Below are 13,662 nucleotides of genomic sequence, written 5' to 3' on the forward strand. Positions count from 1 at the left end.
ATCAGGCAAACGTGTCAACACCCCACTAGGCTGTCGGTGGGCAGCCTGGTGTGCAGTGGGTGCTCTGTAACCGCCACTGGGTGCCTGTCAGATGGGGGAGGCTTGGAGGATCAGAGGTGGGGCTGGGCAGCCAGACACGAGAACCACCCCCAGCTGCCAGAACACCGAGGGCATGGGAGGGAAAGGGCAGGGGTCAGCAGCCCCATCCTCACATGTGTGGACAAGCCCGGCTCCACCCACCTCCCTGCCCCACCTGCCCTGGGCCCCAAGGGAGCCTCTTGTCATGAGCACGCGGCCCACCACTGCCCCTGCTGGTACTGGACCATCACAGGGCCTCAGGGAAGGCCTAGGAATGCCCTCTGCACTTCACTTCTTGGTCCTGCTTGGGGGGCGGGGCTGGAATTGCAGTGGTGCGGCCTCTTGCTTCCAGATGCATGTTAGACCCAAAGGAAGCTCCAGCCGCCCCCGCAGCTGTGAGCCTAGACCCCTCCTCAGCAGACTGCTGGGAGGGTCATGGAGGTGGCGGGGCCTCGCTAGGGCTGCCATGCAACTCCCTCCATCCTCACCCGGGGAGGGTTCTGGCTCCAGCTCCACACCTGGACCGTCAGACGCCGCAGCTCACACGCAGTGACGTGTAGGCTACTTAATGGGTGCCTGGTACCGCCTGCCAGGGCTGTCCATCCTCACAGCTGGGATTCTTGGCCCCAGCATCCCTCGCCCAAAGGTACCAGCCACACACACAGCTACAGAAACTGGAAGGGACTGGCCGCCCCCTTCGCAGGCAAGCAAAGCGCAAAGTTCAAGTTTGAGAGAGAGAGAGGCGCTGCAGAGCAAGCAACAGAGAACCTTGGCAAAAGGGCAGACGAGCAACCATAAAACCCAAGTGCTGTATGAAGTTAGCGGGGGAAACATTGCATTAAAAAAGGCTTAAGAGAAAGGGCACAAGCTCCAAGGTGCTTTCATGGCGTGGGCTGCGGGGTCTCCCGCTTGGCCTGTAGTGCTTCAGAAGCCCATGTGACACAGCGGCGGGGTCCACCCACCATGCCCATCAGGCCAAAGTGTAACAGACTGAAACGTAACACACTGCCTGGCATCCAGCAACAGCAGCTATCAGCCAGCTGCCTGTTCTCCACCAGCTCTGGCTGGTGACGCCCACGGGGTGGGCTGGGGGCAAGGACACCCCTCTTTGGGGCTCCCTGAACACCGGCTGGAGCCGACCAAGGCTTTGCGTCTCCCCTCCGATGTCCTGCTCCTTGCCTCCTTGCCCCGGGAGGCCTAGTCGTGGCGCACGGGTGGCTCCGCCCACAGGCTTGGTCGGTCCGGCGGGCACGGGGGCTGCTCCTCTCCCGGCCCGAATGCGTCGCGGGTGTGGCTGCGCCTGGCCTCTTGGATGTACAGCTCCAGGGCCTTGGGGGGCTGCCTGTCCACCCGCTCCTTGGGCATGCCGCGGCTCAGCAGCCAGCCCACGAGGTCGTTGCGCGTCGGGTTGGGCCCCAGCATGAGCCTGGTGCGGCCCGGCTGGCTCTGGTGCCAGAGCAGGCCCACATCGGCGAAGGTCTGGATCACCATCACCGCCTCCAGCACCGTCACGCCCTTGACCAGCAGGCCGACCAGCACAGCTCGGAGGGCGCGGCCGCCCGCAGGCGCCGCTGCAGGCCCTGCGTGAAGGGCACGTCCTCGGGCACCAGCCGCTCGGGCTCGGGGAGCGGCGGCTCGTGGTAGATCCAGTCGAGCATGCCCAGCTCTCGCACCAGCTGGATGCCCTCCTCCATGGTGGTCCAGGGTCGGAAGGGCAGCTCGGTGCCCTCCAAGTGCAGGAAGGACTCCCAGCGCTGGCGCCAGGCCAGCAGCGTCTTGCCGTCACCCCGCAGGGCCTTGCAGCGGTAGTTGAAGATGGGCATCGCCGGTCAGGTCGCCCAGCATCACCAACTCCCTGGAATCCAGGGCCAGGGCCAGGCCGCCCTGGTCATACACCCGCAGGATCCAGGTGATCATGAGCTTGTTGGGGTTCTGCCGGAAGCGCCGGGCGATGGCCAGGAGCCCGGTGTACGTGTAGTAGCGGTCGCCCTGCCCCGCCATGGCCACGGGAGCTGCGGGAAGGGCACAGAGGGGCATTGGGCGGGGAAATAATCACAAGCCCCTAGCCTCTCCCCACAGTGGGGAGCCCCTCAGACCCCCAGGTGTCAAAGGTCCCGGGGTGGCACTGTGTCCTCACGGGAGATCAGAGCCCAGTGCTGCACATCATGGGGGCCCCAAGCGTGGCCCCTTCAGGAGCCCTCATACTGGATGTCTCCCCGCAAACCCCACCCCAAGCCGCTCCTGTACCAGCTTCCCCTTACACCACCCACTGCGCTCCCATCACGGGGTTACTGTGAAGATTAAAGGAATTTAGTGCTTAGGACTGTGCCTGGTTTAAAGTTTAGTGTTCAGCCTTTGCCTGGACATATACCATTACCATAATCTCTCCACTCTGTAACTGTAAATTTAATATAATTACGGTATTAATAAGAACTTGTCCTCACCGAGAGGCCTGGTGGAACTGCTGGCCTCCTGGAGGAACTGCCTGCAGACAGGGAGGGGGGAAGAGCAGGCGGTGGAGTGCAGGGCAACCACGATCCCCACCCATCTGTCCCCAGAGCCAGGGACCCTTCCCACCCCCGGGGGTCAAAGGTCCCGGGGTAGCACCGCGTTGTCACAGAGCAGAGCCCTGCACTGGACATCACAGGGGTCACCAAGCACAGCCCCTTCAGGCACCAACTGAGCACATCTCACTGCAAACCATGCCCCCCCCACCGGGGGCTGGCCTGTTTCTCATCCCCGCCCCTCCCGCAGCCACCTCCTCTAACACGCCCCACCCCCATCTCTGCAGCGGATGCCACAGAGCTCAGGGCAGCACTCGGGGGCGGGGGGCGGCGCAAGGCTGGCACTCGGTGATCCCGGTGATCCCCAGCAGTACCAGCTAAGGCATCTCTACAAGCCCAGGAGGGGCTGGGCCCTTGCTGGGGTGGGGGGGCCCACAGCACACACGCCAGGGCGCCTACCCCTCAGCCCGATCCGCGCAGACAAATCACGCCCTAAGGTCAAAAGTGGCAGAACCGGGGACCAAACCAACCTCGCTGGTCCTGTATCAACTGTAGGGAAGAAGGGGGGGGGGTACAGAGAAAGCCCCCATCACCCTGTTGCACCCGAACATGGATGGAGGCTGCAGAAATAAGCCCCCTCCCCACCACAAGGAGACGAGTGTGGGCAAACCACAACCTCTATGCACCTCCATCTCACCTGTGAAACACGGACAGAACTGCACCCATTTCAAAGAATGGGGTTACTGTGACGATTAACTGAATCTAGTGCTTAGGAATGCGGCCTGGCTCAGACTAAGTGCTCAGCACCTGTCCTTATTATGTTAATATCACCATACTCTATAAATTGTATTAACAATAAATTTATAATATAATAAGTTTAATATGATTATTACAGCATTAATAGTAAGGGGAGTCTCTTCTGTTCTTACCTAGGGCTGCTCAACTCCTGGGGGAACCACCTGCAGACAGGAAGGGATGGGGGGATGGAGAGGTTATAGGGTGCAGGGCAACCATGGCCCCCATCCGTCCCTCCCCAGAGACGGGACCCCCCCACTCAGACCCCCGGGTGTCAAAGGTCCCGGGGGGCACTGTGTCCTCAACAGAGATCAGAGCCCAGTGCTGGACATCATGGGGGTCCCAGTGTCCTCAAACCCCACACCCCAACTCCGCTGCCCCCGGACTGGGCAATGCAGAATAGAACATTTCCACCTTGCCAGTTCTGCTGGCCAGCAGTGCCTCAGACATCGACGGATGTTACACATCCCTTAGGGCTTCCCTGTCCTGCTGTCAGCGCTCCCTCTTCTCACCCCCCTCACGTATCGCTGCCCAAGTGACACTCTCTCTACTCCACATTATCCCAGAAATTCCCTCTCAGCCCACAGCAGACCTTCAGAGCTCTGCAGAGGACACCTCAGATGAAGAGAACAGCCCCCCAGAAAGATGTTCAGATGGTCTGCATTCTGAGCTAACCCTTCACAGGACGCAGCTCCACGCCCCCTAAGGTACCTGCTGGCGAGAATCTAAACCTCTAAGAACCCCACAGGCTACACTTCCAGTTCTCCACATTATGTATTTAGAAAGTAATCTAAATACAGGTGAAGACATACCTGTATCAGTATCAAGTCATTCTTATTAATGGGAATATAGATTTAGGCCCAGACCTCACTGAACAGAGAAAAAAACCCTCCTAGAGCTGGGAACACTTGTTTCTTTTTGGGTAACACACATACCCATGCCCATCTGATGATTTACTTAGCTCTCTGAAACATCTGTGAAACATTCTGCAACGTGAAACATTTAGGAAACATTCTCCAGATATACCATGTTCTCTGACAAGTACTGTATAAATCGAGAGTAACCTTAACAACTCTACCAGTTTACATATACATGATGCATGGGAAGCTGCCTAATCTTTGCTGAAAGGTACACTGTATTTAGTCTACAAACCACCCCCACTGTCCTGCAGCGTTAATGCTTCGAGCCCTTCTGTTTCTTTACTTCTGCCGAGTTTGAAAATTAGATTTCTGATTAGTCCTCTTCCCTGAAACCCCAAAACATACATTGGGCCCTCCATATCCACGGGGCCCTGGAACCACTCCCCCACGGACACCAAAAAGTGACTAAATATTTTCCTCTTCTACAGCCCATACATCCCTGTCATATTCAACCCTTACCTTTGATGTGTTGTGCCCACTCTACAGACACAGAAACTGAGGCTCAGGAGACCAAGCACTTGACTAACATCCCTAAGCCCAAGAACAGCAGAGCTGGGATTTGCATGATTGCTGGCATATAAAATTAGGTCCCAGAGATATCTGATGTGAAGTCACCCCAAGTGAGGGTGAGATATTTTAGACCTGGGTGGGTCAGGGACTGGGAGCAAGGGTTCTTACCAAGGTGGGTGGGCCCTCAGCTTGAAGACACACCTGTAACACAAGAAGGATCTGGTGAGGGTAGGGGAAGAAACAGTCTGGGGGTCCAAAGAACATCAAAACCAGGGCCCCTCAGACCCCCAGGTGTCAAAGGTCCTGGGGGGCACTGTGTCCTCAGGGGTGATCGGAGCCCAGTGCTAGACATCATGGGAGCTCCAGTCCCTCTGCAACCAGGTCCCAAGGCCACTCACCTTCAGGGACAGAGGCCAAGCAAGCTAACAGTGCTTAGAGACTGGAAAACACAAAATCCATCGAACGTACAAATGCCCACAGCCTTCCCTGTGGTGACACCAAAATGCCCTCACCTCCCCAGTGTCACTCCCCAGTCCCCACAAGGGACTGTCCTCAAACCCATTACATGGAGAGAACCTGCTAACCCCCTTGCCTAGTTTTGCAGATTTCCAGCATTGGCTATACCTGCTACTGACCCTAAACAATTAAAGCTCAGATGCAAATCCCTTGAAAGAAACTGTTGGGGTAAATGAAGAGGAAAAGAGAAACCTAAAATACAAGCAGCGTAAGCAATGACCAGAGACCCTTAAACACGACCATTTTTGAACAAATCAACCGTGGAGGACATTTTGGAGATGACTTGGGAACTATGGACACAGAGCAGATAGGAGATGGCCTCATTAAGGAATTATCTCACTGAGGACGACTACAGCAGTGTCATTAAGTAGAAAAATGTTACTTTAGAGACACAGTGTTAACTGTTTTGGATGAACCAAGAAATTTACTTTCAAAACGTGAAGGACACAAAAGTAAACATGGGGAAATGTTCTGTCAAACATGTCTATTTCCCTGCATGTTTGAGGATTTTAACAATTAAAAGTAAAAAAAAAAAAAAAAAAAAAAGGCGCGAAAAAGGAATACATGGGACAATGGCAAAAGGGGGCGCGCTCCAATGATGAATGGATGAATATCCTTCCACTTGTGACATGGCAACAGTTAGGATAAAGTCAACGGTTTTCTAGATGGTTGACTGAAGGGAGAAACTCAGCTAGAGAGGATTCTTGCTGGGCTGTGGTGGGGAGAGAAAATCAGCTAGCTGCTCCTGGGCTGGATCTCCCTGGCAGGGGCGTAGTATTCCTCGGGAGTCAGGGAAACGAGGTCCAAAAAAGTCCGGTTAGCCCAGAACTAACGTTTAACACAAAACTGTGATGTTCTGAGTGATCACGAAAACTGATATTTAAGTGACCGTGTCAGAATGATTCCTGAAAGTGAACGAAGGCCCCATTTGCTTTCTCCTAAAACTACTCCTATCTGGTTCTCAGACACAACCCAGTAATTCACTTAGAGACCCCACTCGCACTTCTTCCTCAGGAACCCTTGAGATTCTGTCTCTACCTGCCCCATAGTCTCTGTTCTACGTTGCACAAAAACGCCAGCCACATGAAATAGGAATACACAAGAACGATTTCCGAAGGAAAGTACGTGTAGCTAGCACAGGTGTGGAAAACCTCAGAAAGAAAAGCTCAAGGTCACAAGCCACCCCCACCCCGAAATGGACAAAATGGCGGAGCCCTGCGACGTGGGCAACAGAAATGGCGCAGCCAGGCTGCGGTGAAGACAAAGGAGGACTACTTCTAGTGTCCCCAGTTCGCTTCGGCGGAAGTGCTCCTCTCCCACCCCCCGAGAACCCCCAAAGAGCCACCACCCTCTCCGGTCGCCACTGCCCGCCCCGCAGAGAGCACTCAGGCTCGCCTCGGAGCGCGGGTGCCAGGCCCTTACAAAGGCCCTGATCCCGTCCACGCCACAGCGTGGCCGTCCCCGCGGCAGCCCCGCGCACACACGACACGCTCGACCCAGGTCCCAACGCACGCCCTCCCGCGAAAAAAAAAAAGGAGCCAAAATGCAAAGAACTCTCACCCAACCCTCACTTTCTCCACCGCGTGTGCCAGCTGCTGCACCTTCCGCTTTATTGCGCGCGCCGCTGGCACGGCCCGCCCCCCGGCCCCAGGTCGGGCTCCGCCCCGAGGCATCCAGCATATTCACCGGTGTCGGAAACCCCACTTTGGTGCTTGGGGAAGGAAATACTGCCTGTTTCCTCCAGAATACTTCCGAACAGGCGATGATACATTGTCCCTGGAGGCGGAGGAAAAGAGATCAAGGAAATATTCGGGCCCTTTTTCCTATCATGAGAGTCAGGCAATTCTGTGAACAGCACAAGAGGCGGGCGGTGAAGGGGAAGGACCCCAAGTGTGGGGGGGGGGCCAGAAGGAATTGCCAGCGCGGCAGTGGCACGAGCCATGGCTGCAGGGGCGGGGCCGACTCAGACGCAGTCCCAGGCGCAGGGTGGGAGGCGGGGCCAGTTAGGAGATTGACAAGGGGGCGTTTCGGGAAAGGGTCTGCGTGGCGCAGAGTTAGAGGCAGAGCCTGCGCAGTGAGAGGCGGGGCCAGAGGCTGGACTCTGGGGCTGGAAGGCCCGACTCCTGGGTCGAGGGAGGAGGGTATTGGAGGCCCGGACTCGCCTGGAGATCTGAGGAGTGTCTTTCAACTGACATGATTGTAAAAGTTATTTTCAAAGATATTAAATGAAACTTTTCTACTTCAAACCCACTGTCCAGAGTCGCCATTGTCAACAAGTTGGTGTGGACTTTTTACTTTATGATATACACACAGACGTTATGGGTAAAGATGCTTGTTTTTTTTTTTTATCTCCAGTAGTCTCATAAGTAGTCTCTCCCCATAGTACACAGAGTGACCTCATTCCTTAAGCAATTCCCTTGTGTGACTAGAACACGCTTTGTTTAGCTGGTTCCCCGGGTCATTGGGGTTGTTTTCTTCCTTCTAGTGAGGAGACTCCTCCATGAAGCCTGTGGTCTGAAGTAAGAGACCTAAACTCTGCACGTAAGTGACACATTTCCTTCACTGATTCCTGCTTCCCTCAGAGGAATGCAAAGTCCTCACTGTGGCCCACAAGGCCCAGAGTGACCTGGTCCCTGTTCCCTTTCTCCCCTCATTTCCTTCCTCTCTCTCCCTTGCTCAGGGCTACACTAGCACATTGGCCTCCCTGGTCTTCCTGGAAGCTGCCAAGGACATGTCTACCGCAGGACCTTTGCATTTGCTGATTCCTCTGCCTGGAACTCTTTCCCCCGATCAATCCCCATAACTCTCTTCCTCTCTTCAGTCCTGTTTCTGCTCAGATGTCACCTTAGCGTAGAGCCCTCACCCGTCTGCTCTATACAACAGACCTCTCCTTTCCACTGGTCTCCCTTACCCTCTGTTATTTTTCTTCATAGCTCTTATCTCCTAACATATCTATTTGTGGGCATGCTTTTTTTCTTTTTGGCTCCCTGCTGAATTGTCAATTCCTTAAAAACTAGGATTTGTGTCCAGTTGGGTCAGTCCTGTAGACCCCATGTCTGGCACATAGTTGCAGCTCACTTTTTGTTAAAAACGAACACATTGGAGAGCCTTTTGTGGTAGACAAGAGGAAGAGTTATTGTAACAACACTTAATGAGAACATAGACTAAACTCTAACTAGATTAAGGTACAATTGGCTTTCTGTATCCACAGTTTCCACATACACGATTTCAACCAACCACGGATCGAAAAAATTGGGGTAAAAAAATAGCTCCAGAAAGTTCCCAAAACCGAAACTTGAATTTGCTGTGTGTCTCAGCAACTATTTGCATAGCATTTACATTATATTTATAACTATTTACATAGCAATTACATTGTATTACATATTATAAGTAATCTAGAGATGATTTAAAATGTACAGGAGGATGAGCATAGGTTACATGAAAATACCCTGCAATTTTATATAGGGGACTTGCGCATTCCCGGATTGCGTTATCCAAGGGGCGGGTCCTGGAACCAATTCCCTCCGGATACCGAGGAACAACTGTACTGTCATTATCCTCCAAACCATATGCAAAAATTGGCTACATATAACAGCCTTTAAAATAAATAAATAGAGGGCTTCCCTGGTGGCGCAGTGGTTGAGAGTCCGCCTGCCGATGCAGGGAACACGCGTTCGTGCCCCGGTCCGGGAAGATCCCACATGCCACGGAGCGGCTGGGCCCGTGAGCCATGGCCGCTGAGCCTGCGCGTCCAGAGCCTGTGCTCCGCAATGGGAGAGGCCACAACAGTGAGAGGCCCGCGTACCGCAAATAAATAAATAAATAAATAGAGAGAGAATGGGATACTATAGAAAAATAAATGAAGTTAAAAAAAGGAATAGAGCTGAATTGGGCTGGGGAGGAGGAAGGGAGTGGTGGCAGGAGGTGCTGGCAAAGGCAAGAGGTGAAGTGTGGGTGCAAGGAGAATTAACCTCAGGAGGGGCAAATTATCGGGGGTCACAAAAGTGAAGGATGAAGCCCAAAGAGCTTGGAGAGAATCAGCTATTCAACACACATTGATTGAGCACCATCTGTATGCCAGGAACCAGGAGCCAGCCTGTTTGCTGACACCTCCTGTCTCTTTCCCTCCCGACTCTCTCCCTCACCTATCCCTGTACCCCAGAGGGCTCAAGGGATGGCCCCAGAAAGGCGTGGCATTTCCAGGGAATACTTATAAGGCACTGAACTTAAAAGAATGTTCTGGGTGAAAAACGCAGATTATTTGAAAATACAGATTATTAATCTGAGTTGGGGGGGTGTTTCAGAGGGGACTGAGGGGGCTGGAGAGCAGGGTTGTCAGGTGCTTGGCAGGGAGCCGTGGGAGCAGGCCTGAGGTGTGGACATTCTCATGTCTTAAGTCCAGATGGCCTGGATCGCCAGGAGAGACCAGAAATTCATGTAGTTCAGATAGGAAAAGAAACCTGGGGGAAGGAAGAGAGCAAAGGGGGTGAGGTGCAGAGTTCACCAGCCCCAGCCTGACCCCAGTCCTTTCTCCAAGCCCAGCTACACCTCCTATCATGTCCCCAAATGCATGTCTAAACGCAAACTCAGCCCCAGCCCCTACACTGTCCCCAAACCCAGCACCACTCTCTACACTGTCCCCAACCCATTCCCAAATTCAAACCCGACCCCGCCCCTACATCCAGCCCTAGGCCTATCCCCAGTCCCATCTCCCTACTCAACCCAGTCCTCCCAGTCCACAGTCCCCTTCCCATCCCAAACCCTATCGCACCCTGCCCCCATCTGCATCCTCGAACGCATGCCCAAACCCCAAACCCAACCCCACCCCAGCGCAGACCAGTTATGAGGAAGAGGAAGACGCCAATCCACGCCAGGTAGAAGCTGCAGCCCAGCTTGTAGGTCATGCCTTCTTGCAGGAACTCATGGGCCTGCATCAGGTAGAAGAGGATACCCAGTATCATGCTGGTTCCTGTGTGAGTACAGGTGTTAGGAGGCCGGCCATCAGGTGCGTGAGGACCCCTGCCCATAGCTGTGTGGCTGCCAGGGTCTTGTTCCTTACTTTCCCACTTGCTTTTACCTCCATGAGCCTCTGCTCACAGGCAGGAAAACAGGCTCCTGACAATGTCTTGGTGGAGGACATTGGGAGGGCAAGACTTGGTGTTTAACCAGGCAATGTTGATGTCTAAAACCACAGGCTTTTGGGCTTCCCTGGTGGCGCAGTGGTTGAGAGTCCGCCTGCCGATGCAGGGGACACGGGTTCGTGCCCCCGTCCGGGAAGATCCCACATGCCGCGGAGCGGCTGGGCCCGTGAGCCATGGCCGCTGAGCCTGCGCGTCCGGAGCCTGTGCTCCGCAACGGGAGAGGCCACAACAGTGAGAGGCCTGCGAACCGCAAAAAAAAAAAAATAAATAAAATAAAACCACAGGCTTTGGAGCTAACAGACTGGAACTCTTGTCCCGTTTCTGTATCCCACCTTAGGGCAGCCTCTTTATCCCACCTTAGGGCAGTCACTCCATCTCTCTGAGCCTCATTCCCCTCATCTGTAAAGTGGGCATAATCGTAGGACCCATCTCCTTGGGCTGTCTTGAGGAGTTATTGAGATTGGCACATTCCCTGGCACACAGTGTGTCCTCAAGAATTGAGATTATTGGGAATTCCCTGCTGGTCCAGTGGTTAGGGCTCCATGCTTCCACTGCAGGGGGCACAGCTTCAATCCCTGGTCGGGGAACTAAGATCATGCCTGCCGTGCAGTGCAGCCAAAAAAAAAAAAAAAAAAAAGAATTGAGATCATCATCACTATATTGGGTCTTTAATTCTGGGCTTCTGAAGCAGTGGCAAGAAACTTAGTCATTCTGGATATTTTAATTTTATCTTGAAATAACATGAATTAAAGATAATTTGTGAAAAGGAAAAGACTCGTTTTTTCCCCTCTCAGATAATGGAGTACTGGGTAATTTTTTCTTTGTTATTGAAAAATAATATAGGAGGTGTTTTCCATTTCATTAAAAGGGGGAATGGGCAGAAATGTTTCTTTTTTTTTTGGCCATGCCACGCGGCATGCGGGATCTTAGTTCCTCGACCAGGGATCGAACCCGTGCCCCCTGCCCTGGAAGCATGGAGTCTTAACCACTGGACTGCCGGGGAAGTCCCAGAAATGATTTTCTTATAGAAAAAATGTCCTATTTTAAATGACATATAACAGGGTTGTTTTCTACACTTTGTACCTTATGTTTAAACAATTGGGAAGATTTACTAGACAAACTGGATAAATACCATTTACTAACAAGAAAACAGGAAGTTGAGTGTTCTCTCTTCTTGGACTTACTATCACTCTCCAAGAATGTTCTTTTTTTTTTTTTTTTTTTGCGGTATGCGGGCCTCTGTTGTGGCCTCTCCCGTTGCGGAGCACAGGCTCCGGACACGCAGGCTCAGCGGCCATGGCTCACGGGCCCAGCCGCTCCGCGGCGTGTGGGATCTTCCCGGACCGGGGCACAAACCCGTGTCCCCTCATCGGCAGGCGGACTCTCAACCACTGCGCCACCAGGAAAGCCCAAGAATGTTCTTCTGATGCAACTGAAAGTTGTGAACAATTATTACAAGAGACAGGAACACAATATCCTGCATTTCCAAATTAAATTGCCCCCCTTTTTCTAAAAAGTGTAATTTGGCATGCAAATGAAAAACTAAACTGTTCTAATCAGACTATCGTTTTTGAGTTATTTGGAAGGGAGTGGGAGTACTATCAAGGTAAGGATGTGTGCAGCGTTAAATAGCTACCATCACGTACTGACATTTTCTAATTCAATCCTCACTACCTCTCACGTGGTAGGAAATTTTATTATCCCCATCCTACAGATGAGAAAACTGTGGCTCAGAAACATTAAGTAGCTTGAACAAAATCACAGAGCTGGTGCTGGTGGTGAGATAGGATGTGGGATGGGGTTAGAACTGAACATGGGGTTGAGTATTGGGTAGTTGGAGTCTGAGTGATGGACATTAAGGTTGAGGCATGAGTTTGGGGGATGGGCATGAGTCGTGGTTGGGTATGAGGATGGATTGGAGATGGGTAAGAAGATGGGGTAGGGAATGCGCTGGGTTGAGTGTGAGAGTGAGATCCGCAGGGGATAAGGGTGTGGTTGCATTTGAGGTTGGGGATTAAGAAGAAGATGGGATCAGAGATGGATTGGGGTTGAGTCTGAGGTTAGATTCATAGTTGAGAGGGGTGGGTTGCATTTGGAATGAGCCTCGAGGAGGCTCAGGCGTGGAGTTGGGTGTTGAGGTCTGTAAAGGGGTTGGAGATGGTGATGGGGATGGTTTGGAGATCGGAAAGAAGATAAAATTGGAATGGGGGTGGGGATGGAGAGGGACATCACAGAAGGGAACGTGAATGAGTTTGAGATCTGTTGATGATGGAGATGGGAGGTGAAGTGGAGGCTGGTATTGGAGCTGGAGATGGGGCTGGATTGGAAGTTGATCTTTTTTACTGGGATGGGTTGGAGACTTGGAGGGAGCTAGGCTTGGGCTTGGGGATGAAGGTCAGGATGGGGATGGGATCGAGGTACTCCTTGACTTGGGTCCTCAGGGAAGGATCTCAGTGCCATGCCTGTGAAGAGACTGATGATGACATTGGAGAAGTCCAGCATGGGCATGTTGGAACTGGTGAAGAAGACGATGTTTATGAGGATGATGCAGAGGACGAAGCTGGCAATGCTGGCGATGAGGAGGAAGGCCCAGGCCAAGTCCAACAAATCTGGGGAAGGAAGAGAATCGGGAACGCCGAGATGGGCCCTCAGGCCCCGAGCACAGGGGAGAGGGTCTCCGGGGACTCTGGGAGTATCCTTAAGCCCTCTCCCTTGAACATTCTTCATCCCCCTTTTAAGAAAATTGAAACTGGGCTCTAGAGAAGGGATCTTGAGGCAGATGCCTTTGGCATTGAGGGTACATCCCCCAGGTCAGTAAGGACAGGTTGTTGGGGTGGGCAGTGATAAGTGGGGTGGGCATTGAGAAACCAACTTGATGTGATGAGGACAGATTCCTTGGGGTGAAAAAGCCTCAGGATAGTGAATAAGATGCTAAGGTTGTGAGGATGGCTAGCACGTGGGTGAGAATGAGCACAGGGCAGTGAGGATGGTTCTGAGGCAGCGAGGACCCTTCTGGGGAGAAGGGAGGACCAACCCAGGGGAGGCAGAAAGGGGTCTCTGGACCAAAGAGGAAAGAGGAGTCCCAGGAATGGTGAGTATAAGGCAGGCCTTACAAGCATTCTGGTCGTACTCAGGCAGGCAGGAGATGTCAGAGCACCGCACAAAGAAGATGGTATCGATGGGGATGGTCTGGGAGCC

General features: G+C 53.0%; 4 non-coding genes and 1 pseudogene across 4 annotated transcripts; all 5 read right to left on the reverse strand.

Annotated features, from left to right (window-relative positions):
* Positions 1–918: 918 nt before the first annotated feature.
* LOC101276672 (uncharacterized) lies at positions 919–7,011 on the reverse strand (annotated as a pseudogene).
* LOC117198994 (small nucleolar RNA SNORD88) lies at positions 2,162–2,253 on the reverse strand. The gene has a single exon (XR_004480175.1). It is a non-coding gene; the product is annotated as a small nucleolar RNA SNORD88 (small nucleolar RNA).
* On the reverse strand, positions 2,643–2,731 carry LOC117198996 (small nucleolar RNA SNORD88). Its single transcript, XR_004480177.1, has one exon. It is a non-coding gene; the product is annotated as a small nucleolar RNA SNORD88 (small nucleolar RNA).
* LOC117198995 (small nucleolar RNA SNORD88) lies at positions 3,625–3,720 on the reverse strand. Its single transcript, XR_004480176.1, has one exon. It is a non-coding gene; the product is annotated as a small nucleolar RNA SNORD88 (small nucleolar RNA).
* On the reverse strand, positions 5,080–5,170 carry LOC117198993 (small nucleolar RNA SNORD88). Its single transcript, XR_004480174.1, has one exon. It is a non-coding gene; the product is annotated as a small nucleolar RNA SNORD88 (small nucleolar RNA).
* Positions 7,012–13,662: the final 6,651 nt, after the last annotated feature.

This window comes from Orcinus orca, chromosome 20 (assembly GCF_937001465.1).
Source record: "Orcinus orca chromosome 20, mOrcOrc1.1, whole genome shotgun sequence".
In the NCBI taxonomy this organism is placed as follows: domain Eukaryota; kingdom Metazoa; phylum Chordata; class Mammalia; order Artiodactyla; family Delphinidae; genus Orcinus; species Orcinus orca.